Genomic DNA, 26,429 nt, shown 5'->3' with positions numbered 1-26,429 from the left:
AGCAGAGCAATGCAGAGTCCCTAGGCAAGTGCAAAGGAGAACTCTTTATTGCAAAAACCAGGCCTTTTTAAGCAGTTAGGCTGTTAGCAGTTACACTCCATTGTAGCATAACAAATGTAATTCAACTAACCACCATTCACCATGATGTGAGCACATAATAGTTATATAACTTGTTTTTCTACCTCCAATTCAGATCAGTCACTTTCCCATAGTCCTACTTAGACAAAACAGCAGGCCTGAGCCATGATTTTACAAGGTTAACAAGGCCCTTATTTTATAAAGCTTTACCTATATGCAACATCTAAGCACACATTCACACAAAGAGGACAAAGGCAATTGGGGAAACCTTTTATTATTCTGAGGGTTGTTCTGCATGAGGGGGTCCTGGTCCATTATGATCCAAGTAGGAAAGAGACTCAGGCTGTACAGGGTGCTATTTAAAATATAATGTGTTAGAGCTAACATGATAGAATAGTGTACATTATCTCACATCCTTTAGATGTGGGGAACCCCAAGTGGGTTCTACACCCAGCATGCCCTGCAGATCCCGCCTTCAGTGCTGGTTCTCCCTTTTTCAAATGGCCATTCAAGCCATTATAAGAGTGCAAGAAAACTACTCTGTTTGTCATTCCTGACAGAAAGGATGTTTGCATGAGAATTTCCTTCCTCGATGTTAGACAAAAGCCAGGCTACATGAGAGACAGAATGGCTGGGCATGATCAAGAGCTGCCCACAGGCATTTCTGTATGGTGAGTTGGCTGAGACTGTGTGGTGGGCAAGGCATCTGTGCAGCAAACCCAGGTCTGACTGTTGCCTGTGAGCAGCACAGGCCTGTGTGTGCTCAGGTTAACATCTCCTTGGGATGCAGCAACTGCCAGGTGGGATCACGTGCCACGGCAGAGATGGACAGAGTGAAAATTCCAATGTTGCTCACCTTGGGGATGGTGTGCTCATCTTGAATACAAAAGATATTCTGGTGCATGAAAAAGAACATCCTGGTGTCAGTGAGGATGCAGAGCTTGTAATTGCAGGTTTCAGTACAGTGTAATATCCAAGGAGCATTCCTTGGATCATTGTTCTACATAACACATCTGGAAGCACTGGCAGTGGACACTGGGTGCTGAAAGAAACTAAGTAAGCAGCAGATGTACAAAGGGAAGATCTTGTCGTGCCACCAAGCTGAGCGATAACCTGGGAGAGATGCAGGCATTGGCTGTCAGGAATTGCTGACTGGGAGCTGTGGGGGATGTGACACGTGGGGATGTCTGGGATATAAAACAAGCTGCTGAAGGAAAGGGTTTAAAATTACATAGGGCAAGCAAGAATCATTAGTGAGTTTTCATTAGAGAAGAAAGAGAATCATGGGAAATGGGATAGTGAGATTTGATGGATGTAACCCAAAAACCAGGAATGTTGCCAACTTGTTGGAAAGTCCCTGCACATGTCAGGGCATGTCAGGTGATGATGCAACAGTAGACAAAACTTAAAATTCTTAAGAGCCTCTTATATCTTGGGAGAAAACTGATGGAAGCTGATTCTTCTATTTTTTACAATCCAGCTCTATGAGAAAGGAAAGGCAGGAAATACTGCCAGCAAACTGCCCAATCCATAAGCTGGGGGTTCTGGTTTTTACCTGAGGGACAGTTCTCCAGCCAGTGTTGTTTCACACTTAATTGATTATTTGGAAGCAAATATAAGATCTCTACAAATAAAATCAGCAGATTATGTAAAAATATGCAAAAAAGTCATGAAGAGAAGGTAATAGTGAAGAAGAGGGTGTAGCAGAGTAAGGCTCTTCACACAGACGTTTGACTTAGAGCAGTCAAATGCAAACTTACGTGCTTGGGGAAGATGGTGTATCACTCCTCCAGAGAAGACTGCATATAAAAAAAGGTAAGTCTGTAAAGAAATTGACTGTATTAAAGTGCAAGCAGCTTCATTTTTCTTGGATCCACTGTTTTAGACACTAAAATCCAGTCTCTGTCCCAGCCCTGTAAAGTATGGATTTAAGATATGATATAACAGATCTTTACAGGTATACAATCTGGGGGAAACCTGTTGTTGATATGAGACAACAAGAAGGGCCCTGGTGGCATAGCACACAGCCTATTTTTAAGGCTTTTAGGGAACAGAGAAAAGAAGAAGAACATTTGAGGTTCACAAATCTTAGCTGAAGATTGTAAGAAGTATTTTACAAGATGAGATGCAGAACTGTTGTTAGAAAAGGGGTATTGGCTTTAAACTGGGTTTAATAGTTTTAAACTAAAAGAGGGTAGATGCAAACTAGAGGTATGAAAGACCATTCTTAAAATACGGCTGGAAAGCCCTGGCACAGATTGCCTGGAGAACCTCATCTGTGGAAGTCTCCAAGGCCAGGTTGAATGGGTCTTGGAGTGACCTTATTATGAGTTGGAGATGTCCCTGTCCATGGCAGGGTGGGACTAGATGGCCTTTAAATGTCCCTCCCAACCCAAGCCTTCCTATGATTCTATGAACGCTTAGAAAGTTGTGAGTGATCTGATTAGGATGTGTGAATACATGGACTAAGTGAAAACACTGGATACTAAGCAGTTTTTTGTTGTCCAGGGGTAAGTAATGACTGCAGCAGATTAATTCCAAAGGAAAACAGGCACATGCTTCCAGTGATGAAAGTGAGCAGCTAGTGGAATTACAGTGGTAACTTTTCCAGTGTGCTAAAATCTACTTGGTTCGTGTAACAGAGATCATTGGATGCAAATGGGAAATTACTTGTCAAATATAAGTGGGTAGGGTAAGTCCTTCATGGCCTTATATTTAGTGACTGTCACTATATAGTGGATGAAATTTGCAAAAGGCTGTTAAACACAAAGCCAAAACCTCTGTCACAGTGGGTCTCTGAATTACAAATCTGTAAGAGCTAGGAGAGCTATCAGAGAGGGAGCATTCTTTGTCTATCCTATTTTTGTGCTTTTTTTTTCTAGGCAGACAGTGTTGGCCACTATCAGGGAGAGGGTAAATGAGTCGGGTGTGCTCACAATTTGACTCTGTGCCACCATTTTTGTCTCTTGTGCTAAAAAAGATTAGATCTTTTTCATGGGTGCACTTTAGTTCAGCCAGAAATGATGAACTATGTGAGGATCCTGATACAGAGTCTGTACTACAGTGGGGTCATGTATTGGTGAGGAAGACAAATTACCATGAATGTCATGTTTGATCTTGTAGCCCTGAAGAAATACACACCTTTATGTGGTCTCTCTGCTTTCCCCAACATGCACTGGGTGTGTTTACTTTTGTGTCTACTTCACTTTCTTTGGGGTCCACAGCAATGGATGTTTTTCTTCCTTTCTTCAGTTGTGAAAGTAATTTCATCCATTAGACTGGCTGACATACCCTGTTGGAATAATCTGTTGATCCTAGAGAAGGATGTGTAGTACATGTTACAATCACGAGAAGCTTCTGTCCCAGCTGCATTTTTAACTTCAAGAAAGAGAGAAAAATAGACTCTCTACCTTTTCATCTGTGACAGAGTTGCTACTCTATCCCAAATTAATAAGTATACGTTAAAAACAAAACAAACCCCTAACCCAGATGCTGTGAACTCAGATTCTGTATCTATTCATGGTGTCCACCAGTCTTCTCCAAGACTGGAATATAAATAGTGTGTCTCTGCCATGCGCCCTGGACGAGTAGCCCATCCCCTTGGGGGATCTGCCCAGGGTGGCCTCCCCTCTGCTCCCTGGGGCACACCTGACCAGCAGTTCAGGTCTATCTGGGCAGGTCCTTCACTAAGTCACGGCTCACAAGCTGCTTCACCCCAAAGTGCTGCAGAGCCAATTCCCAGCACACTGGAGAGTGCAACCCAGGTCTTGCAGATGGTCAAGCTGTTTCACAGTAGTTCTGGAGTTGCTGTTGGTCAGATGAGATGAGCAGATAGAGGACAGGATGCTCTCATTAAAAGGTGCACATTTCCCCAGCTACGGCAGGGTGTTCTTGCTCAGCATGCTTTTCTATTCTCAACTCTGGCACAAAGAGTTCTTTTAATAGGAGCTTGTTGTCTTCTATTTGGCTTTGAGCATTGCCTTGTCACACATCCATTGTGAAATATCCTGTACAACACTGCAGAGCATGTGCAGGTGCTGGCTGCCAGCTTGGTCTCAAGCCAGGAGTTGTGGCCTGAACCCCACTTTACCAGGTGCTTACATGCCCCACTATCCCAGGGCTCACCACTCCCTGGACCTGTACTTCAGCCAAGGCAGTCACCCTCTCCCATTCCAATCTCCTTCCTGGATGTACTTACCTTATCTTCTCAGCATGCATGTTGAGCTGTTGCTCGTGGATTCTCAAAGGGGGCCATTTACTGCCGACAGGTACCCCAAGAACTCATTTTCCATTTGCAACAGTGTTTTGCTGGCACAAATAACTGTAGGAAAAAGCTTGAAAATGTGACACAGAGAATGAAATTAAAAAGCCAAAAGCATGTGTACAGTCCCTCCTTAAAAACACCCACTGAAACTTAAATCCACCTTGTGATCTTCATCTTTTAGACTTGCAATGTTCTTGAGCATGTGACGCTGTCAGGTTTGCTTGGCTCCTTGCAGGTGGAGCTCAGTCCTTTCACTGCTTCCTCACAGCTCCTTGGAGCATCAACCCAAAGTATTCGCTGTCAGTGCTCGTTCTGTCCAAACTTCCTTCCTCATCTCCAGGAATGCAGGGCTTTGGTAAGTCACGCTGAAGGTTCCTTCTAATTGCTCTGTTAAAATGCAAGTCATAGAGATCTCCCCCTGCGTGTTTAAGAAGCAATTTTCCTTTTCCTGTTACAATTGACACTGCACCACAGAGCCATAGCCCGCCAGGCCCAGTACCCTCATCTTCACCCTCCCGGGAGGCAGCAACTCCTTAACACGAGGAAAAGCGTGCGGATAGTGGACCGCAGCTCTGGGCCGATTCTGAATTTGAAGGATTGGACGTGCCTCAGAGCCCCCCCTAGCCTGTTCGCTCTCTATCCTGCTACTATCGTCCCTATCGTCACTGGAATTCTCATGGCCTCCCGGTGGAGCCCGGCCCGGTCGCTGTCGGTGCAAGCCCCGCTCGGTACCAGTCGGAAGCGCTCCCGGGCGTGCTGTGAGCGGGCGCTGCTCGGCGCCGGCAGGAGCGGGCAGCGCGGCCGGGCTGGCACCGGGCGGGGCGGGGGCTCTGCGTCGGGCCCCGCGGCCCGGGGGGCGATGCGGAGCGGGGACGGCAGGCGGCGCTGGGGAGCGCGCGGAGGCTGCTGCGGCGGCCCGGGAGCGCTGCGAGAGCAGCGGGGCTGCGGCGGCGGGGGCGGCAGGGGGCGGCGGTGAGTGCGGGGCCGTGAGTGCCGGGCTGGGGGCTGCGGTAGTAAGGGGGCTCCGGCGGTGGTGTGGGGCGCTGGTGGGGACAGAAGGGGATGGCTGTGGCGGCGGAAGCAGGGGCGGCGGCGGCGAACCTAAAGCCGGTCCGACCCTCTCTCGAGCTCCGTCGAGGCGGCGGAGCCGGAGCGGCCCGCGGGGCCCGGGAGCGTGTGGGCGCCGCACCCACCTGTCCCCGGGAGGAGCTCCGCACCGCCCCCGCGGGGCTGGGAGCGGGGCAGGGGCCGCGGCTGCACCGCCCTCCCGCCGCAGCAGAGCGGCCGGGGCCGGGCTCTCCCGGCGCGGGACCCCGTCCCCCGACGCGGCGGGCGAGCCGCACTTTACCGACGGCCCCTGGCCGCTGTCCGCAGCGCCGCGCAGGCGCCCCGCGCCCGGCGGGAGCGGGGCATGGACGGGACGGTGAGCGCGGCGCGGCCCCCCCCGGCCCGGCCGTGCCCCGCCCCGGGCATCGGCGAGACGCGCACGCCGGGAGGACCCCTGAGCCGGGCAGGGACCCCGGGCAGGGACCCCGGGCAGGGACCCCAGGCAGGGACCCCGGGCAGCGCCGCCGCTGCTCCCGCCCGGGAGCCGGAGGAGTCCGGGCGGGCCCCCGCGCCGCGCTCTCTGGTCCTCCCCGCGGGCTCGGCTTGAGGCGGTGCAGCGCCCGCCCGAGCCCCGCCGGCTTTGCTGCCTTGCAGGACCTCGGCTCGCTCGGAGAGGCAGGAAAGGGGGAGCCCAGTGCTCATTTACCGCTCCCGAACGTGGGCTGCAGGGCCCCTCGGAAGGGTCTCCTTTAGCAGGGACTGACTTTACCGAGAAAGACACCATCACTCTTCTGGATTTGCCCATCCTGCCCTGACATGGTCCATGCATTCTCTGGAGAGGAGGGTCCTCTTCTTAACACCCTGTCCCTGGAGACACCCCAGCGCTGCCCAGCATCTAACTGACTGCTGTCTCTGGTGCTCCAGGAACAACCAGCCTTCACGCAGGAGATGGCAGCTTTTGAAAGACTATTTGACTCGCTGCCTCTAAGATGCCCCTCAGCTCTGTCTTCAGAGGGAGATACATGGTCCAAGATACTCTCTCAGGACTAACAGATCCGTGTCTGTGAGAGACTGATGCTCTGCGTGGCCTTCTGGAATATCTCCTGACTTCCCACACATGCAAACCATCTCACTTTGGCACCAGGAGTTTGCTGCTGGAGATTGCTGCTCCTTCCCTCCCTCCTGTTCTCTGAAGCCTGAACTCTTCTCCATTTCCTCCATCACCGTGGTCTGTGGAGGATCCCTGTTTGCAGGCTGCTGCTGGGAGAAACTGAGGTAGAATTTAAATGGGGGACTGAGGAGCAAGCATTCACCAGTTAGCATGATCTGGGAGAGGGTGCATTATCCCTGCCTGCTCCTGTCAGCACTGCTCTTCTTGGAGAGACTGGCTTCGTCCTACTGCCCATTCAAGCGTCTTCCCTCGCTGGATCCCCTCACCTCTCTGTGAGGAGGAACTTGCAGCTTGGCCTTGCCCCTGAGGCAGGGTGAGGACACTCAGCCTTTGCTCTCCTCCTTTTCCTCATTACAGCACTGCAGTAATGTTCTTTTCTGTGCCTCATGCACTCTCCTTTCTCACTTGCACTGCCTCCACTGCGGTGTTTGCCTCAGCCCTGCGTGCCTGGGTTCTGTCCTTCCTTGACTACAGCTCTGTTTCAGCAGAATTCACCATTATATTCTTTTTGCTTCCCTTTTCCCGATCCCACTAGATCCAGAGCCTTGGTCCTGTCCCTGGTGGAGTTACCCACTCTGCTCATGCTGCCTGGCACTGCCCAGGCTGGCACTGCAATGCTCATACTTCCCTTTCTTGCCTATTCATTCTTTGAACAGTTGTTTCTATCTGCATGTCTAGGTGTGAGCTTATGCTTGAGAATGCTGTGTGTGCTCACACCTGTTCTGCTGTAATGCTGTAATGCTTTTCTTCGTCAGCTACAGTACAGAGCCGTGAGGAGCAGCAGGCCTTTGTATGTGCGGGTGCAGCTGGCTCAGCTCTTCCCATGGAACAGGTCCCTTTTCCTTCTTAGCCTGGTTAGTCTTCTTTGGGACCTATCATAGCATGCAAACATTGGAGCTGCCTGACTATGCCCTAAATCTGTAGGATTATTAGTTATTCCAGTCTGCCACACTCTCCCTTATCCTACTGGGGCAGATAATGATGCCTGATAAAATGCTGGAGTGTTCTGGTCAGAGCTGATTTTTTAAAGCATGAAAGGAAGCTGACTTGGTTAGCTAAACTGGCCTGCCTTCCCAAGATTGAGAACATCTGTGTGAGAAGATACTCTTGCGTTTTGGGACAGCCAAATTCTAGGGGTCCACTCCAATCCTACCCACTCTGTGGTTCTTATCAGAGCCTGCTCAATATTTTGACAGGTTACAGACATGTTCTTTCCAGACTCCACAAATACAAGCTGGGTCCCGTGGGGAAAGTGGAGAGCCCACATGGAGGGGCCAGTGCCTGAGCAAAACTGCTGTGCTGGCAGCCTGGACTTGCACCTATGAGCACAGTCTCCAGAGAAGTCCCAAACTGCTATGCCAGTCTCATCTTCCCTTTCTTGCTCTTCTCTCCCCTCTTTTTTTTTCCCCCAAGTTGTGCTGCTTATGAAGCATCACATGGGTTTATGCTGTTCTAGGAAACGTTATTTTTATTGTATGTTACTTCCCTCTCATCCAGTATGTACTTTCTCTTTTCAGAGCTGGATCCAAATGCATCCTCAGCCTGCTGTCTTAGAGCTGTTCCTGCTTAAGGTCAATGAGAACATCTCCTGCTAATTCGTCATGACATAATACCTGGTCTCCTGCTCCATCCACAGGATAAGTTTCTTACTTCCTCTTGGTCTACAGAGATGTGACTCCAGGTATTCAGCTGCCTTGTCTGGTACAGGTAGGTTTTAGCTCTTTGAAAAGTGACCTGTTTTAGTCAGGAAGGATGTGTCTGTGCTTTGTACTGAGGATGGAAAATATTTACCTTTGGGCGTATGGGAAATACTATGTTGTGAAATAAGTCCTAAGATGCCAGCTTGCTGCTGCTGACATAAACTGGTCATTTGAACAGCAATTACTTCTGTGATAGTTTGTGCTAGTGCTGGCAGGAAGATGCTGATCTGGCAGAGTAGACTGGCTTAGAGGAAGTGACATTGGAGGATGCAGTTGCTAAGAGGAAGGGGTGTAGTAGTAGTAGTAGGAGCAGCAGGTATTCGTTGTGGTAATTCATTACTCCATTTGCCACAAGTAAACGTGATTAGTTCTTGTCAGATGATTATTGATCTGTGGGGTTCCCGTGCTTCTCAGTGCAGGTTTAAATTAGCTCTTCCCAACTGGGAAGGCTTCTTCAGTACCTGCGGTTGCTGTTTGGGCATTGGTCATCTGCATGATAAGGTGCTCAAATCTGCCACTCACATCTTCATTTTCTACCATGAGTTACATTCGTCTCGCTGCTTCCATTGTGAATATCCACCTGTAGCTACCTGTCTGTTTTCCCAGCCAGTACACAGCATGCCTGCAGGGGACTTAGGTTTTTACCACACCTGGATTGGTGACTTCTCACATTTCACAGCCTGCACAGGTCACCTCAGTGGTAGTGTTAATTGTGTGGTAGAAGAAATGCATACTGTTTTGGCTTTGGAAATAAACAGCCTAGGTTGTAACAATTCTCACTGGAATTGGAAGGGCTTATGTATGAAAACTCCTTCAGTCTTTTGATGAAGACAAGATGTTGATGTTAACATTCTGTTCTCCTTATTATTTGGTGCTATCTCCTTGTCCAGTGCAATGTTGCCACAGTGGTTTCCAAGCAGAGTGCTTGGGCCAACACCTGGAATTTGGTGGTCTCTCTTTGAATTGAACAGCATTCCAGGAGCTTATCTTTTCTGGAAAGATGCAGCTGGAGGACTTGAATGGTTCTTGATTTAAACTGTAAAGGAGTAAGAGTTTGTGTATTACACCAGGGGAGTTATCCAGGTTTTGTATTTTTATAGAAATGCCCTGGGTACATGGAAACAAGCAGGTATCTACAACTTAGGTGCCTTTTCATCTAGCTCACAAGGTTGCACTGTGTTCTCCATAGTGTTTTCCTAATGCCAACACTGGCTAATAGGCCTTGTTCATGTTCCTCAGACGTCATCAGGTGAGGTGTGTTTGATTTCCTCAGTGGTCATCAAGTGAGGTGTGAATTGACATCCTGAGATGCCCTTGTCAAATGTTTCCAGTATTCACTGAGTAAATGTGGAAGTGACAGTGATACTGTTGTTTCTGTACCTGGATGTATTGGAGAGCACTGGCAGCTCCATGCTGGACAAGAACCTCATTATTTTTATGAAAAGCTGGTTTAGTCTTCCTTCCATTTTTAAAAAAATCCTCTGCATTCATAGGTTCCAGAGTTTGAGAGACAAACTTCATATCCTTTCCTTTCTGGCCTCTTTCAGTCCTGTAGCCTCCTCTGTTTTCTGTACTGGCATAGAGGTGGTGTCAGTCTGTGATCAGTGCCCAAAACAAGGGATAGAAGCATTTCTCTCTGAACAGAACTAGCCTTAGATAGCTTGAAGGCCTTAGTTAGACTGAAGAATTTGCCTGCTCCAAGAATGTCAGTGTAAGATTCTATTCAACGTTGTACCTTTTATCTTTTTTACCCCCAAATTTGGCACACTTACTCTCTGCCTGTGAATAAATTTTTAAAAATTACTTGTTTAAAGGTAGTTCAGCTCCTTTTGAGATCCTAAACTGCAGAGAGGAAAACACAATTTACCAGTTATATATTTTTATATTTACAGGCACAGCTATTGCACTGAAGTGGGAAATCATGTAAACTTAACTTTTCAGATTGTGGCCTTTGATTTGCAAATATGCTTTTGATGAGCACCTCCCCTATGGAGACATGCTGAGAAAGTTGGGACTGTTCAGTCTGGAGAAGAGAAGGTTTTGTGGAAGTGTCTGAAGGGGCTACAGGGAAGATGGAGAGGGATTCTTTGTTAGTAACTGCAGTAATAGGTAAAGAAGTAACAGGTGCAAATTGAAAGAGGGGAAATTTAGGTTGGATATCAGGAAGACATTTTTTACTATGAAGGTAGTTAGACACTGGAACAGGTCGCCCAGGAAGATTGTGGATGCCTCGACCCTGGCAGTGCTCAGAGTTGGGTTGGATAAGGCCTTGAGTGATCTGGTCTAGTGGGAGGTGTCCCTGCCCAGGGCAGAGGGGCTTGGGACTAGGTGGTCTTTAAGCCCATTCCAACCCCTTAACAGTTTATGAGTCTATGATGTGAAAGAAATTTGACTTCACTTGGTGAAATTGCAAGGCCCAACAAAGTGTGATATTGAAAATTTGTAAATTCATTAATTTTAAAGATTTAAACCAGTTATTTTCCCCTGGCAAAATACTATGATTCATGGCAACAGCAGAATTTACAGTTAATAGGTGGTGTTCTACATGGAATGGAAGAGCTGTGTTTGCAGCTGTGAGACCAGTGAGGAGTGATTTTAAAATGTTACTTGCAGATTTTTAAGCTTTCCATTTTCATGGTAGAGAGAGGACATAGTGGAAGGTTACTTAAGGAGTTTTATTCTTGTGTATTCCTTGAGATCATAGGGATAACCACATAGTAAGTGAATGAGCTGGCAGGCTGATCACACTGTGTGGACAGGGGCCACTCTGAGCTGTTGCAGGAGAAAGTACAAAGCTCATTCACTGTGGATCAGAGAGGGACAGAATTGTGTGGGTTAGAAGGGACCTTCACAGATCACCTAGTCACGTTCCAGTGTTTCACCTCACTCATTGTATAAAATGTCTTCCTTAGGTCTAATCTAAAATTGCCACCTTTAAAACAGCAGTTTAAAAGTATTGTCCCTTGCCCGGTCTTACAGGCCTTGGTAAAAGGTCTCTCTCTGTCTTTCTTACAAGCACTCTCTAAGTACTGAAAGGCTGCAAAAAAATCTCCCTGGAACCTTCTCTTCTCTAGGTTGAATAACCTTATCTCTCTCTGTCCATCTCCAGAGCAGAGGAGCTTCAGCCCTCAGAGCACCTCTGGGCTTGCTCCAACAGATCCATGTTTGTCTTGCACTGTGGGCCACAGGTGAGGTCTGACAAGAGCAAACAGGAATAACCCCCCCCCCCCCCCACATGCTGTCCATGCTGTGGGATCAGCCCAGGACACAGGACACAGGACACAGGACACAGGACACAGGACACAGGACACAGGTTGTTTCTGGGATGGCAGCCCATGTGGGCAGGGCTCATGTTCCCCGAATAAATGAGATGGAGAATTAGTGACGATCAAAATGGAGAAGACTGAAATACTCAACTTCTTTCCTGCTCAGTTATCACTTGTAATTGCTCTTCCCAAATCTCTGGAGTTCTTGAATCTCAAGGTAGGGACAGGGGGAACAAAGTCCTGCCCACTGTAGGAGTAGATCAAGACCTAGACCATCTGAGGAACATGTACACACAGAAGTTCATGGGACCTGATGAAACACATGCCAGGATCCTCAGGGAACTGGCTGATGGTGAATCCTGTCTCTCCTTAGTAATCTGTATTCATCAAAGAACATCCCATGACTGGAGAAGCCAAAGCCTTGGCATCAACACCAGCCATGAAGACAGGTGTTGATCTGCACTGATCATGGTTGCTTACACATTAATGGATCTTAGGGCTAAAATGAACTTTTGGATGATGTGGCACCCATATTTTACTGAGCACTAATTGATTTCTGTTGGTCCTTACTGTAAGCCTTATACCTTCCACAAATCAAGCTGGTTAACCACTGGAAATTTAAATGTGATATACTGCTTGTAGACCTTCTAGCAGTGGAGGGTTTAAGAGCTTGGACAAATATCTCTCAAGAAGGGTTTTGGCAGATCAAGGCTGACTTGGGGCAAGGAAGGATTTGAAGCTCTGAAGGCCATGTGTCTTGTTTAATTACACCATGCCAGCCCCTCTGCTTGTTCTTTTAATATTTAGCATTCTTGTATGAATGAAAGTCTCCAGGCCAGTGGTATCTGTATGTGTTTCGTAAGTAATTCTTGTGCCAGTTTTGTGCTTGATAGTCCAGACCTATCTTACTTAGGAAGTGAACCAGTGTGGACTGCTAAGAACAGCATGCCTAGATCTCCCTGGGATGTGCACAGACCAGCTAGGGACCAAGGCAGTGTGCCCTGAGACAGGGCACCTGAGAATCATCGGCTGTCATAGCTTTGCTGTGGACTGTCTGGTCCTTTTAGTCTCCACCATCATCTGAAGTAAGTGATGGTGTGTGTCTTGTGGACGTTTGACACATACACGTTTTGCCAAGTGCCTTACAAGTTCGAGAAAACTGGATGCTCCTTATCTTGGTACTGCTTTTTGCATCTTCAGTGTCTCTTGGCAAGTCCTACATCAGTTAGTGCCCCAGGCTGGCTATTTTGCATGGAAAATACTTCATTCATTTTGAACTTAGTCCTCCATTTTTGTTGGTGATCCTCAAGTTCTTCTGTTACAAGATAATGTGCTCCTTTCATCACAGTGAAAATTTTCATTGTGTGTATTTCTCCTCTCCTCTGCACTATAAACAGGCACTCTGCTTCAGTTCCTCTCCATAAAGGATTATTTTGTACCTAGTCTTTCTATATCTGTGTGGTTATAATTCTGCTGTATGCTTTTAGAGATGTGACCAGCACTGGCTGCAGTGTGATAAAAAACTAGTACTGACTGATACCGTGCTCTGTAATGTCTTCTGTCAGGCTCTTCATCACTCCTTCAAATTTTATTTTCTGAGTGAATTCTTCTTTCAAGTGCTGCTGAGCCATCCTCACCTGTTAGTATCACCTGTTAGCACACAAAGTTGTAATTAGTGGAGTCCTGTTTTTTGTTTGAAGATTTGGTGTGTAAGTGTGCCACTGCAGGTACGGAGTCAGCATGTCTTGTGTAGAGACAAACATACGTGTCCCATGGGTCTGTTATGTTCTTATTCTATTCTCCGTTGTGTCCCTGTTTTATTAAGATTAGAGTTCTTTGATAGGTCATGTAAATAAAAGTAGGCTTGTCAGCATATTGCATTTCAGTGTTTTAAAAATGGCTCTTAGACGAGTTTCTAAAGAATATAAAAGCTAGTAAGGGAAATAGTCAATAAAGAAAACTTGTAAGCAGTAAGAAAAAGCAGTGACTCATACAATGGTTAAAGTTGGAAGGGCCTTCTGGAGGTCATCAAGCAGAACTGGTTGCCCAGGACCATGTCCAGACAGCCTTTCAAGATCTCCAAGATGGGAGACTCCACCACCTGACTGGGCAACCTGTCACCTTCACTGTAAAATACTATTTATTGATGTGCCAAGGAATCTCTTGTTTGTGCCCATGGCATCAGGTCCTGTCACTGGGCACCACTGAAAAGAGCCCAGATCCATCCTCTTTGCACGCCCCCCTCAGGTATTTATATACATTAATGAGCTCCCCTCTGAGCCTTCTCCAGACTGAGCAGTAGCAGCACTCCTGGCCTTTCCTCACACGACAGATGCTCCGGCCCCTTTGCCATCCTCACGGCTCTTCTCTGCACTCCCCACAATGTCCATGTGTCTCTTGCAGTGGGCACAGCACTCCAGCGTGCTGCACTGAGGGGCAGGATCCCCTCCTGTGGCCAGAGCAGCCCAGGTGCCCTGCCCTCGCTGCTGCCTCGGCTTCCACTCGGGCTCTTTGTCTGACAAACTGCTCTCGGGCTGAGTGGCCCCCAGCACGTCTTGATGCCCAGGGTTGTTTTTCCCCAGGGGCAGCAATTTGCCCTTCCTGGTGAATTTTGCCAGGAAATGTAAGGGTACGTGGAAGGTGAGAGTACACCTCTTCTCCATTAAGGTCAGGCAGTCGAGGAGGTTCTCCATGCAAAGGGGATAATAAGTAAATGGGGAATGTGCTACAGAAAAAGAGAGACACTGTTAGACTGTTAGTCAAGGATCATGGAGACAAAGCCCAAGAGCAGACTTCCACTGACTGGTGAGCCGTTAACAAACTACAGGTATACCTTGGGTTAGTGCAATCCCTGGGACACTGGGAGTTGCTGAAGGTGGTGGCTGTAGAAGGATGAATAAATGTTGAGTTTCTGTTGAGGTTTCAGTTGAGGTTCCCCACTTGTGCTCAGTGTATGATGAATGATTTCCAAAGGTCTAAATAATGAAGCAACAAAATTAGATGATAATGTGATATTATTTGGCACAGTAGAACCTCAGTCTGTCTCTTGGATTCAGGAAGAGTGTTTCAAAGCTGGATGATAATATGGCCGAATAAATTCCAGGTTGATGAATTTATATGTAAAATGCATAAAGAAAATAAGCTTACCGATGTAGGCACATTGTTGCTAAAATTATCTCTTTCAGCTCAGGAAATAAATCTTGGCATCTTTATCAAGAGTTCTCTGTAAGCATGAGCTTAGCAGTAGTGATTAAAACGGAAAATTTGATGTTAGATATTACAGGAAATGAATTAACAAAGCTGAAGTTACTGTTGTAATGTTGTATAAATCCATGGCTCTCTTATGTTCTAAAGAGAGAATGGAGTTCTGTATCCCTTAACATGCAATGACTAGTAGAACTAGAAAAATTCTAGAAAAAGTGATAAGGGTAGTGAGAGGTGGAGAGATTTCCATCAGAGGCGGCATGTGAGAATTCTTTAGGGAAATGATACAGGAAGGTAGAAGTGCTAGAGATCATCAGCCACCACTGAGGGAAGGCAAAGCACAAATGCACTTGGTATTTATAAAAGATGTTATTTATAAAAGATCACAGGCATGTGATGAAATTATGAGGCAACAGGCTTAAAATTAGTACGAAATATTGTGGGTGTTGGGTTTTTTTTTCAGTTGAACATAAGCCCAGATGTGCCCAGGTGGGGGGGACGCCAGTGGCACCTTGTCCCAGCACTGGTGTGGGCACAGCCCCAGGGCAGTGCCTGTGCCTGGGCTGGCACTGCTGAGCACCTCCAGTCCTGCAGTCAGTGCTGGGCCCCTCATGACAAGAAGGACATGGAGAGGCTGGAGCGTGTCCAGGGAAGGGAATGGAGCTGGGAGGGGGCTGGGGGAGCTGGGAAGGGGCTCAGCCTGGAGAAAAGGAGGCTCAGGGGGGCCCTTGTGGCTCTGCACAACTCCCTGACAGGAGGGGACAGCCGGGGGGATTGGGGTCTGCTCCCAGGGAACAGGGACAGGACGAGAGGGAACGGCCTCAAGTTGTTGGGAAATATTTCTTTACTGAAAGGGTTCTGAAGCCCCAGCACAGACTTCTCAAGGAAGTATCAGCGTCACCATTTCTGGAGGGAATAAACATGTAGACGTGACACCTGGGGACATGGCTCAGTGGTGAACTTGGCAATGCTGGAGTTACGTTGGCTTTGATGATCTTGAAGGTCTTTTCCAGCCTAAATGATTCTGTCATTCTGTTCTGTGGTTAGTAAGTGACTGTGTTCCCCTTCACTCAGTAAGTGGAGGTGGAAGGCTGGAGAAGGGGTCCGTCTGCTGCCACGCTGCCCTGTTATGGGCCATGCTATCCACTGCTCCTTTGAGCCCAGTCTCTGGCAGTGTCTCCTTCCCCACATCAGCTCTATGGAGCAGCAGGCCCCTGCTTCAGCTGACACTCCTCCCCAGATTGCAAATCTTAAGTATCAGTGCAGTCTTTTCAGAAGGGTGGGGAAAAGGCTTGTGTGGGGGAGGAGGGCGAGTGTGAGACGGGCCCGGGTGGCAGCAGCAGTGCTGTGGGCACCGCACGCTGCAGTCCGGGGAGCTGCCGTGCTCCTCCGGCCTGGCTGCAGTGCAGATCCCAGCTGCACCAAGGGGCCGTGCTGCAGGAGGAGCCCTCGGTGCTGAGCTGGCCCCGGCGGCCGCACAGGGGCAGTAGGGACCTGCGGGGACAGTGTCGGGCTGGCCCCGGCTGTGCGGAGCTCGGAGCACCGCACCGACCCGCCTGTGCTGCGCTGCCCTGGCGCCTCCCGGGCATGGAGCCTGCTGATTTTACAGACGCCTTCTGCTCAAAACTAGTGGCGAAGGCAGAGGAGAGATGGACGCTGCCTTTTGCCAACCAGCTTCTCTGGAAGTGCACTTCTAGACCACAGGAAGCCGATGGAGAGGAAGGAATCAGTTTTATTGCACATTAGATCAGTGAGAGTGAATTGAAAGAGCAACGGGACAACAGGAGAAAAGACAGGCATACAGAGATGTGTAGGTTGGCAATGTCATTTTAAATGTTGATATCAAAACCAGATATTGGGGATAATCTGGCATATTACAGCAAAATGCTTAAAACGTATTCTGAAAACAGGAATGGGAAATTGATTGATGTGCTTAACTGGGGGAGGTGATTATGACTGTGCAAAACTCCTTATGATCTTAAAGATGCTGAAATGCTTTGGGCACAGTCTCCAAAAGCAGTGGCTGTCTCCTTGGCAACAGGAAGGCATCTCTCTGTTCCCATGGCAACGGGCTGGAGGGGTGCTCGAGGAGGGCTTGTGCAGAGTCCTCGGCGCAGGCTCCCAGCTCTTTGTTGCTCCTCCCTGGAGCAGAAGCTGTGGGCACATTCAGCTGCTCTGATCCTGCAGCTGACAAGGAGGAGTGAACTGGAATAGTGTGGTACTGTTCCTGCTCCCTGTCTAAAACAGATTAATTGTGCAGTGTTTTTCATCTGGGGAGTTCCTTCCTCGGTCCCTAATTGCCAGCATTAAAGGTTTCTTTGCAGCTCCCCATAAGGAAAGCAGGATTTTTGCTATCCAGAGAGGCATCAGAGAGTGTTTGATGGTGTGGACAGACAAATCTGAAAAACGGGAAACAACGTATGTGCAAGGAGTCTGCATCTCAGCAGCCCTTTCTGGTGTCTAAAAGGAGAATTGTGCAGAGACACTGACAGGCCTATCTGCACTAGATCCACCACATAACATTATCATGCTAATAAAGTGAGCAAATTATGTATAATAGGCACCACTTCTTCTAAACCCACTGTGATACTCTTCTAAGGGAGCCAACTCATATTTAGCACCAGAAGTAGGACTGAAGCATGGTTTGATGTTTTTATCTTTTTTAAATATGAGGCATGGGATGCAGAAGCACTAATGGAACAGTGACAATTTCAAAGTGATGAACTGGGAAAATTATTTTAGAAGCAGCATTTTGAATGCATTTCTGTGTATTGTGTGTAGGTATTACTGAGCAGTGTTTGTTTAAATTTTTTTTTCATCATCAGCCTGCTTTTCATTCCAGTAGCTTCTTCTCCTGGTCCTGCAGTAAAGGATAACAAAATAGAAATGTATTACTTACCTGCATTGTCATACTGTTTTGCCTCCCTAATACATCCCTTTTAAGGCAAAAAGCACTTTCTATTGCTGCTGCTGGACTGGCATATATGCTTGCAGGTAAAGGCACTCCAGGTGTTTTGTCTTTGCCTTGTTCCTGTTCCAGTCTCCAGGTTGTGGTTCCTCATATGAATTCACTGAATTCATATTGATTGGGCAAGTTGATTGAGTTACTTGTCAAGCTTAAATTTTTCCTGAGTAGAATCATAAAACCATAGAATGGTTGAAGTTAAAAAGGATCTCTTGAGATCGTGTGTTCCAACCTCCCATCTCAGAGCTGGGTCAGCTTGAGCAATTTGCTGAGTATCAAGTTCAGTGAACTTCTGAATATCTGCAGTGATGGAGTGAACTTGCTCTTTAGGCTACCTTTTCTAAGTAAAGTTCTAAGTAAGTCTGCTCACCTGTTGTGTACGTCCATCTGGTTCAAACATTCCCACGTCTTGTCTTCCTTCACTGATGGCAAGTCTTCCTCGCTCCAGACTTCCTTACTGGTCTTAGGAGCCTGCAATGCCTAACAGCCAATCTTGCCAATAAAGATGCTAAGAAGGCATTCAGTACTTCAGCTTTTTCTGTGTTCGTTCTCAGCAAATCCCCCTCCACAATAAGCCCACATTCTCACATGTCTGTCTTTTACTGTTGAGATATTTGCAAAAACCTTTCTGTCTGCCCTTCATGTTCCTCATTAGATTCAACTCCACGTGGACTTTTGTTATCCTAATTGCATCCCTGCATGCTTGAACACTGTCTCTGTATTCCTTCTGGGCCACCTGCTCCTGCTTCTGCTTCTTGTAATGCTTCAGCTCAGTCAGGAGCTCCTTGATCGAGCATGCAGGCTTCCTGCTGCTTTTGATTCATTTCCTGCCTGTGGGATGAAGCAGTCTTGAATTTGGAGGAGGTGATCTTTGAAAATCAACCAGATCTCCTGGAACTCTCTTCTTTTCAAGGCTGTAACTCAGAATTCTTCAAAGAAGATTGCTGTAGAGGCCAAAGATTGCTTTTTGAACTCTAGGGCTGTGATCCTGTTTTCTACCCTAATCCATCCTCTCATGTTCCTGAAATATCATCTCGTGGTTTAGCCAAGGCTGCTCTGACCTTCACATTACCGACCAGTTTTTCCACGCCCATCAGAGCAGCTCTCTTTGTGTGCTGCTCAGTTGCCCATGTTAGGAGTATGACCCAGAAGCGTCATGGACTGCTTGTGCCTGCTCTGTTATCCCCTCAGCAGACACTGGGGTGGTTAAAGTCTTCCATGAGGACCAGCTACTGTGGACATGGGGGATTTTCCTGCTGTCTGTGGTCTCACCACCTCAGCAGGTGGTGTGCAGCAGACACCTACCATGGCACTACGTATTGCCTGATAACTCTGATCCTAACTCTGGTCTGTGAGCTCTCAGCTCATTCTCTGTCCATCCCAAGATGGAGCTCTGTGTGCTCCAGCCACACGCTTGGCTGAAGGGCAGCTCCTCCTCCTCACCCCACAGCCTGCCCTTCCTAAAGAATCCATCTCCAGCCATCACAGCACTCTGTCCTGTGAGCTGTCAGTTCCCTTGGAATTCAGAGCATGTTCAGGGTGAACAGGGACCAGAGGGAGTGGCACTACCAGCAGGGATGTTTGGAACTTTCTGGAGTAGGGAGAGGTGGGCTGTTGGTCTGGGAGCAGACATGGCACCGTTGCTATAGGAATCAGGAGAATATGTCACAGCTTCCTCAGTCTGAAGACAGTGACTGAAGACCTTCTGTCCTCCAGCCATAGGCAAATGACAGAAAAAGCATTTCACATGCTCCTGCTCTCTCAGATGCTTTGCTGCAGGGAAACTGCAACAAGATCAGGAACTGAACTATTAACTGTTGGAGTTATAGGTAGTCCATTCTTCACCAGCTGCCAGACAGAACAGTAATTTTCTGAGGGTGTTCTTCAGGGCTTTGTCTGGTGTGAAATGTCAGAGACCTGTTGTTTCTGCAGGCAGGCAAGAGGGTTCACAACACTGGTCTTTTGATAGACAAATGGAGTTGAAGTGTAAGGGAAGATCATAAGCCTTAAAATAAGTCCATAACAGGAGAGGGATGCAGGTCTGCAACTGATTTTTGATTAAATGATTTCTTACAAGGAGCTGTGATTGTTGACTCCTTGCAGCACTGTGGAAGAGACAAGGCATCCTGGGGTTGCATGGCAAAGTGGATGCAGGGCAGGGTAAAATCAGCAAATGCATAAGGCTGATGGGATGCAAAATTGGGCCCTTACCTATACGCAGTATCTATACTGGATATAGACAGTTTCAAGCAAATTTTTGCCTGTGGCATTCCAAGAAGATTTAATCAGAGTGAAAAAAAGAAGTATTTGTCAAGTTCAGAAGAGACAGAATTGTGGTTTTGTGATGTGCAACAGCAAGAACTGGGGACAGGAAGGGTTGGCTTGAATAGAAGGAGATGGAGAAACAGAAAAAAATGAGTAACTGTCAAAATAAAATCGGCCAAGTGGAAGGGTTGCTAAAGATCAAATGCAGCAGAAAGGGATTAAGTTATGTGATAGATAAAATAACCTCTTCTGAAGAACAGAAATACAAGAAGCTTGTTTTGTGTTGGAATATTCCTTAGCTCCCAGTATTTCCTATTATTGGAATATTAGTTATTAACTTTCCATAACGTAAACTTTTCAGCAATTTCTTAGGTCTGTTTTATGCTTGTTTAGACTAGGTGAATACCCTACTGGGCATTAATATCCAACATCTTAACTAAAAGGATTTAAAGAAATACTGTTTTAATTTTCATGGTATCTCAGACTTACAGTAACAGTTTAGAAAGCCTTTCTCTCTATAACCTTAGCAGAAATTTATGTATCATTATTTGGCATCATATTTATAATTAGCATTTGGTGTTGCTGTATCATATTATATATACCAGCTTGGCTGTATATTCTGATCTATCTATCTATCTATCTATCTATCTATCTATCTATATCAGAACATTGGGGAATCTTTTTTAAGAAGGAAGCATAGTTATTTCCCAAGAGACAATAAGTGCCCCCACAAGTGTATTATTTCTATGGTTTCAAGTTGCAGGCTGGGTATAAATTGATCAGACAACAGGTGCCAAGGATGGGTGCACAGGGTAGGAATTTGGTGGCTGTTCCAAACAAGTGTAGCCAGACAGCTGGCATGCCTGTCGGGATGACTGGTGCTCTCTATTGCACTGTGCTCCTTCTATTTCCATCTGTTAACTTCATCTGTGAACTGTCAAGGTCAGAGACTACATTGTTCTTAGCTGGACCTCCTCTTACTCTCAGGCACCAGAAACTACTGAGTCCCAAGAATGGGAAGGACTGTGGCATGTGCCAGAGAATGTGACAGAAACACAACACTCAGCTCTTCTCCCTCTGACAGTTCATGGCCATGTACAAGTGCGCCCCTCTCCTGGAAATTCTCCAAAGTCAACTCTGTTTTGAAAAGCACTGAATGCCATAATGATTCAACTTACATTTCTTCTGCCTGTGTTTCTTCTGCACGTTTTGAAGATGTTTTAACAAGCAGTTTGTGGCACCGCTTGTGTGCCCTGTTGAGCCGTGCTTTCTCCTGGGATGGCTGGCCCCAGGGCCAAAGGCAGGCTGTGGCTCTGAGCTGGGAGCTGCCAGCCTGCTCTGCTCTGCTCTGCTCTGCTCTGCTGTGCTGAGGGAGAGGAGCACACAAACCCCTGTGCTGTGCTGCAGCCAGACACTTTCCTCTTCTGCAATACTCAGTTGCTCAGATGAGCCTTAGTGAAAAGCCCGTTGTCCATTTGGAGCCCAGTGGTGTAATCGTGTCCCTGTGCCCGAGCTGCTGTGATTTCGTACGTGTTTATGAACGGCGTGAACCGGCGCTGAAGGGATTAGCAAACCATCCCACCTGCTGCACACACATAGCACGGTTCTCCCACCTCAGGATTTATCTTCCACCAGCTTGACTTTTCCCGTCTAGAATCTCCTGTCTAACATTTTAAGCCTAGATGAGTATTTTATCCTCTCTCCTGGTTGGCTGTGAAACTTTTCCAAAATCTTCTTGTGTGAGGATTTAATCTACATATATTTTGCTTTTCTCTTTTAGATCTTTGAAGGAGGAAATAAAATCTGTAACAACCCACCTTGGAGTCCATAGTAGTCACTTTCCTTCCACTTGTTTTTATTACTTCTTTATAACTTTTCAGTAATGTTACAAACAAATGATATACAAATTATATTCCTATTGAGAATTTCAGGCATATGATAATGTTTTACTACATTGCCTCTAAGTCACATTTGCCATTTCCTGCTGGCTGCCATTGTTTTTTTCCAAAGTCATTGTTTGCTGTAATGATGTACTGTTTGAGATTAACTTTGACTTTCTGGGGTAATCTCTAATTGTTGTAATTATTCTGCCAAATAAAATAATTTTACAAGACATTTGGCCTTGTGTGGCAATGCAGTTTCTTTATGATCACCACTGTTACTTGCTTTCAGTTCCATCATGTTCTGAGGCAGATGTGATTGTATTCCCCTGTTAATTGTCCTTCCAGTTCAGCTGAAGCGGGAGCTGGATTTATGAGACATCCATGCCAAGATTGCTCTGTTTTCCTTCTTTGGTTCTGTGCTTTCTCCAGCCTCCTAGTGCTCAATTCTTGGCCAGCTTTGCATATGAATACATCCTTCAGTCCATATTTATTTACTATTGATTTGCTTAAACTATAGATACTTTTCAAATTATTTTCAGTGAGAATAGGACATAATTCTTAGCATTGCTAGTATTAATCAAAACGGACTTTAAATTTGTTTTTTTCTGACAAACAAACAGGAAATCCTGTAGGTTTTCTGACAGTCGAGGAGGGCAAGAGTACTCCAGGCAAATGCACTAGCTTCATCCTAAGTCCATGCAAGGCTCAAGAATGATTTTTGAAAGAGAAAATAACTGAGCATGAGAAAGATATGTGTGGTGTGAAAAAGTTTACTAATCTGCTCTTTCTCAGATAAGTAATTCTCTGCACAAAGGAATCAATGTCTTTCTTGTCTAGACTTGAGTGAAGCCTTTGATACAGTATGATCTGAAAATTTGGCTGGGATGCAGAAGACAGGTAATAGCAGAACTGCAGAGTGGGTAAGGAGCTCAGTAAAGAAGATACAAAAGACACTTCAAGATTTGTCTTGGCATTGGTGAAAGTTAATATTTTCACTAATGCCCATGGCACAAAAATAGGCAATGTAATAATTGCATTTGCTGATGATGCAAAGTAGGTATTGTTGAAGCAGAAGAGAGCAGGTTATATGGGAAGAACTCTTGACTGTGAACTACACGAACAGAAACCAGCTGGTATCTGGTGACAGGACAGTTCACAGCCATGCACTTGGGCCCTGCTCACAGGCACTGCATGCCAGAAGTGATCCAATGACAGTGCTTAAGGGGGAGAAGCAGCCCTGTACATCAGTTCATGTTCAAGAGAACGTGGAGCTGTCAGGAGCTGTCCCTGTCAGGATGTTGTGGAAGGCAGCTGTGAGCCTAGCAAGGTTTGATAGATTTCTGCTTGTGAGGAAAGTCTTAATGGCACACGAGCATGTGGCCTGGACACTGGAGGTACAGTTCTGTCTGCCCTTATTCTAGCCAGGTTAACTGGGACTGGCAGGAAAAGATGGAATGATGAGAAATGGGCACGGAGTTTTAAGAATGCAAGTAACAGTTTCACTTGTTTAATCTGACAAAAGGAGGAATGAATGCAGATGTGACAGGTGTGTAGAAATGCTTCAAAGCATAAACATTAGACATAAAGGACCATTAAGGACAATGTTGATAAGAGTAAATGAAAATAGCCACATATACAAAACCCCAGAACTCAGATTTTTAGAAGCTGTCCTGTAGGAATATGGAAATTTAAAGTGCTGTGCAATAAACTTCTCTCTGAAAGAGTTATATGTGACATGGTGGCTGATTGATTATACACAGAATCAGAGAATTGTAGAATGGTTTAAGTATGAAGGAACTTCCCAATCCAGCCAAGCAGACCAGGTTGCTCCAAGCCTCTCCAACCTGGCCTGGAACACTTAGGGATGGGGCAGCCACAGCTTCTCTGGGCAACCCAAGCCAGGGCCTCCCCACCCTCACTGGGAAGAAGCAGTGGTTCCCAGTTGCTGACCCAGTGGTTCCCTCAGCTCTGTTCTGTCAGTGAGTGACAGCAGGCAACTCTTTTAAGATGCTCTTACCAAACACACCCCAAAGCCATTATTCTAACCACCAAGTATCATGGAGATACACTTTTTGGACTAGAGGGGCAGTTGGTTTGAGGGTAGTTGTCGCTAGGTCTTTTTCTCTGCTCCCTCAGGATTACCCACCAAGAATTCCTCTATTTCCTTCACTTTTGAAAAATTAAAATCTGTATTCACAACTGCTATCCTTCCAGGACCAAAATCTTACTACTAACCTGTCACTCTTTGGAGCTGTGCTCTGGCCCTCGGCTAGAGGATGAAGATTGTGGCTGCTCTGGTTCTTTGCTCAGATGTTTGAAACCATGCACAGCTGTTGCTGCACACTTGTAAAGAGGAGTGGTGAGGATGGTGATGATGGAATAGATGCAGACAGATTTTAGAAACAAGTACTGGAGAGGCCTAACAGAGAAAGAAACCTTTGTGTTAAAAAATTTCATACAGTTTCTGTAGGGAAATAGGGCAAAAGGGACCTCTGGAAATTAGCTGGTCCTTTGTCCTGCCCCAAGCCAGAATCCACACCACCAACGTCACTCTGGATAGATGCTTGTCTAACCTGTTCTTGAAAGATCTTTGGTGATTGGGATTCCCATCCTTGCTGCACAAACAATCCCAGAACATCTCTACTGTCACTGCTGTGCTTCTCCTTAATACCTAACATAAATCTTCCCGAGAGAAATTCAATCCATTATTCCGTGTACTCTGTCTATGGGGAGCAGCTCTTCCCTGTATTTGCAGCAGCCTTTTGGATACCTGATGACTACTGTCTTCTCTTTATCTTGTTTGGGCCTTACAGTTCTTGTCACACTTACTGTCCTTTCCTTTACCATCCTGGTTTCTCCCACATTTCCTCTGATGCACAGAGCCCCTGACTGCAAAGTTTGGTCTGGATGAGACACTGACAATTCATACCACGACACAATTGCTTTGGAAGAGTTCATCGGGAGTTCTGGCAAAATTTAATTTTGCAACCTTAAGCAAATGTTGAGCTGGAACAGCTTGTTCCCTGGAGAGCTCAGGGGATGGGGAGAAGGAGGAGAGATGAAATGAGGAGAAAAGAAGAATCTAGAGTATTGTTGTCAGTGCTGATGCTGCCACCAAGGGGATGAGAGCAGTTCCTGATCTTCTGGAGGTTTATCTGTTTATTTTGTGACAGTGTAGTACTGTGAGCTCACATCAGTTTATGATCTATTCATATCCCCAGATAATTTTTCTGAAAAAAACCTCTTCAACCAGTTGTTCCCCATCTTCTGTTTAGATATTTGTTGATTTATAGCCTTATGTGGAACCCTGCACTGTTTCTGATTGAATTGTGGTTTGAAAAAAAAAAAACAGGACATATCTCCAGGTCCTCAGGATTTTAATTTTAATCATCTCTTGTAGCAAACTTGTAACCTCTCCAAACTGTATGTTGCTGGGAAATTGAATAAGCATGTTCTCTAAGTACATTATCCATGCTGTTAATGAGACAATTGAATAATTCTGAACTCAGGAACAAGTGGACATTTCTTTAGATTAAGCAGAGCCTCAGTCTTGGGATATTTTCTGGTTCCAGCATGTCTTCTATGCCACATTGCATCAGTTCCAAAACAATTGCAAATATCTAAGTTCCAGTGAAAGGACGACTGGGACTTTAGTGAAACTTGGGTGAGGGAAACCACTCCTGCTTAAGGCAATCAGCACCTTAATGTACTTCTATAATTACCTGCAGATGAAAAAATCACAAGTAGCAGCAAACATGTATCTCTAAAACAACAGCTTGGTTCATCTCTTTTCTAATTGGACCATCCTAGTTCGACAGCCTGAAAAGCCTGAATAACAGCACAGAAGTTAAACCAAACCACACAGACGGAGACCAGGTAGGCTCACAGTGCCCCAGGAAGTACCAGGGAAGGAGGTCAGCCTTTCTCTGAAATTAAATGGTCTGGAAAAGTGACATGAAGCAAGCTGAAAGCGAGTATGAATGAGGCCCCAGTGCATGCTCAGCCCTCAAGAGCCACTGGAGGAACAGAAGCCTTGCAGAGAGCCCCATGGCACAGAGAATTTCCAGGCCAGAGAGGGCTGGGAGCTGCAGGGATACTTGCAGCAGTTGGGGATGACTTGGGTTGAATCAGTCAGTTTTTAAAAGAACATTGACAACTGTTTTCTACACTTCTATGAAGAAAAAGAAGTTGAGAAAATAGAAAACCAAACAATTTAAAATAAAATTATATGCTGTTTCTCTTAGTATGGGAAGTTAAGATTCTTGCATGGTAACCTTCACCCTTTTGTGCAAATGCCTCGCACAGTAGTTTTCCTGGACACTATTGTGAAGGGCTGAAGAATCACAGGAAATGGGTTTCATTCTCAGCTAGGTGATGTTGGGCAAGTCACTTCCATCCATTTGTACCGTATTTTCCATTTGCAAAATATGAGAGCTGCATGTACTAATTTATTTTCTAAAGTGTTTGGAGAGCTACCATCAAGCTTAGTAAGAGCTGAGTTTTTATTGTTACAAGGTTTTAAAACTTTTTATTTTTTTTTACATTTACTCAGTCAACGGCTAAAGCGAGACCGTCATTCCTTAAAT

General features: G+C 46.2%; 1 protein-coding gene across 4 annotated transcripts in view; it reads left to right on the top strand.

Annotated features, from left to right (window-relative positions):
- The first annotated feature begins 4,521 nt into the window (after nucleotides 1–4,521).
- Nucleotides 4,522–26,429, top strand: part of SMARCD3 (SWI/SNF related BAF chromatin remodeling complex subunit D3) — a 75,831-nt gene continuing 53,923 nt past the window's right edge. For 2 of the 4 annotated variants that reach the window (XM_088171448.1, XM_088171358.1), the window contains exons 1-2: nucleotides 4,522–4,697; nucleotides 8,078–8,267. The gene's annotated coding sequence lies outside the window, so the exon portion shown is untranslated. Of the gene's footprint in view, nucleotides 4,698–5,240; nucleotides 5,315–8,077; nucleotides 8,268–26,429 lie in introns of those variants that run through there. The other 2 variants (XM_088171519.1, XM_088171410.1) reach the window with 1 other exon arrangement.

This window comes from Sturnus vulgaris, chromosome 1 (assembly GCF_052056855.1).
Source record: "Sturnus vulgaris isolate bStuVul1 chromosome 1, bStuVul1.hap1, whole genome shotgun sequence".
NCBI classification, from domain to species: Eukaryota; Metazoa; Chordata; class Aves; order Passeriformes; family Sturnidae; genus Sturnus; species Sturnus vulgaris.
The sequence above is the reverse complement of the archived record's forward strand: the minus strand, read 5'-3'. Positions and strand labels throughout refer to the sequence as shown.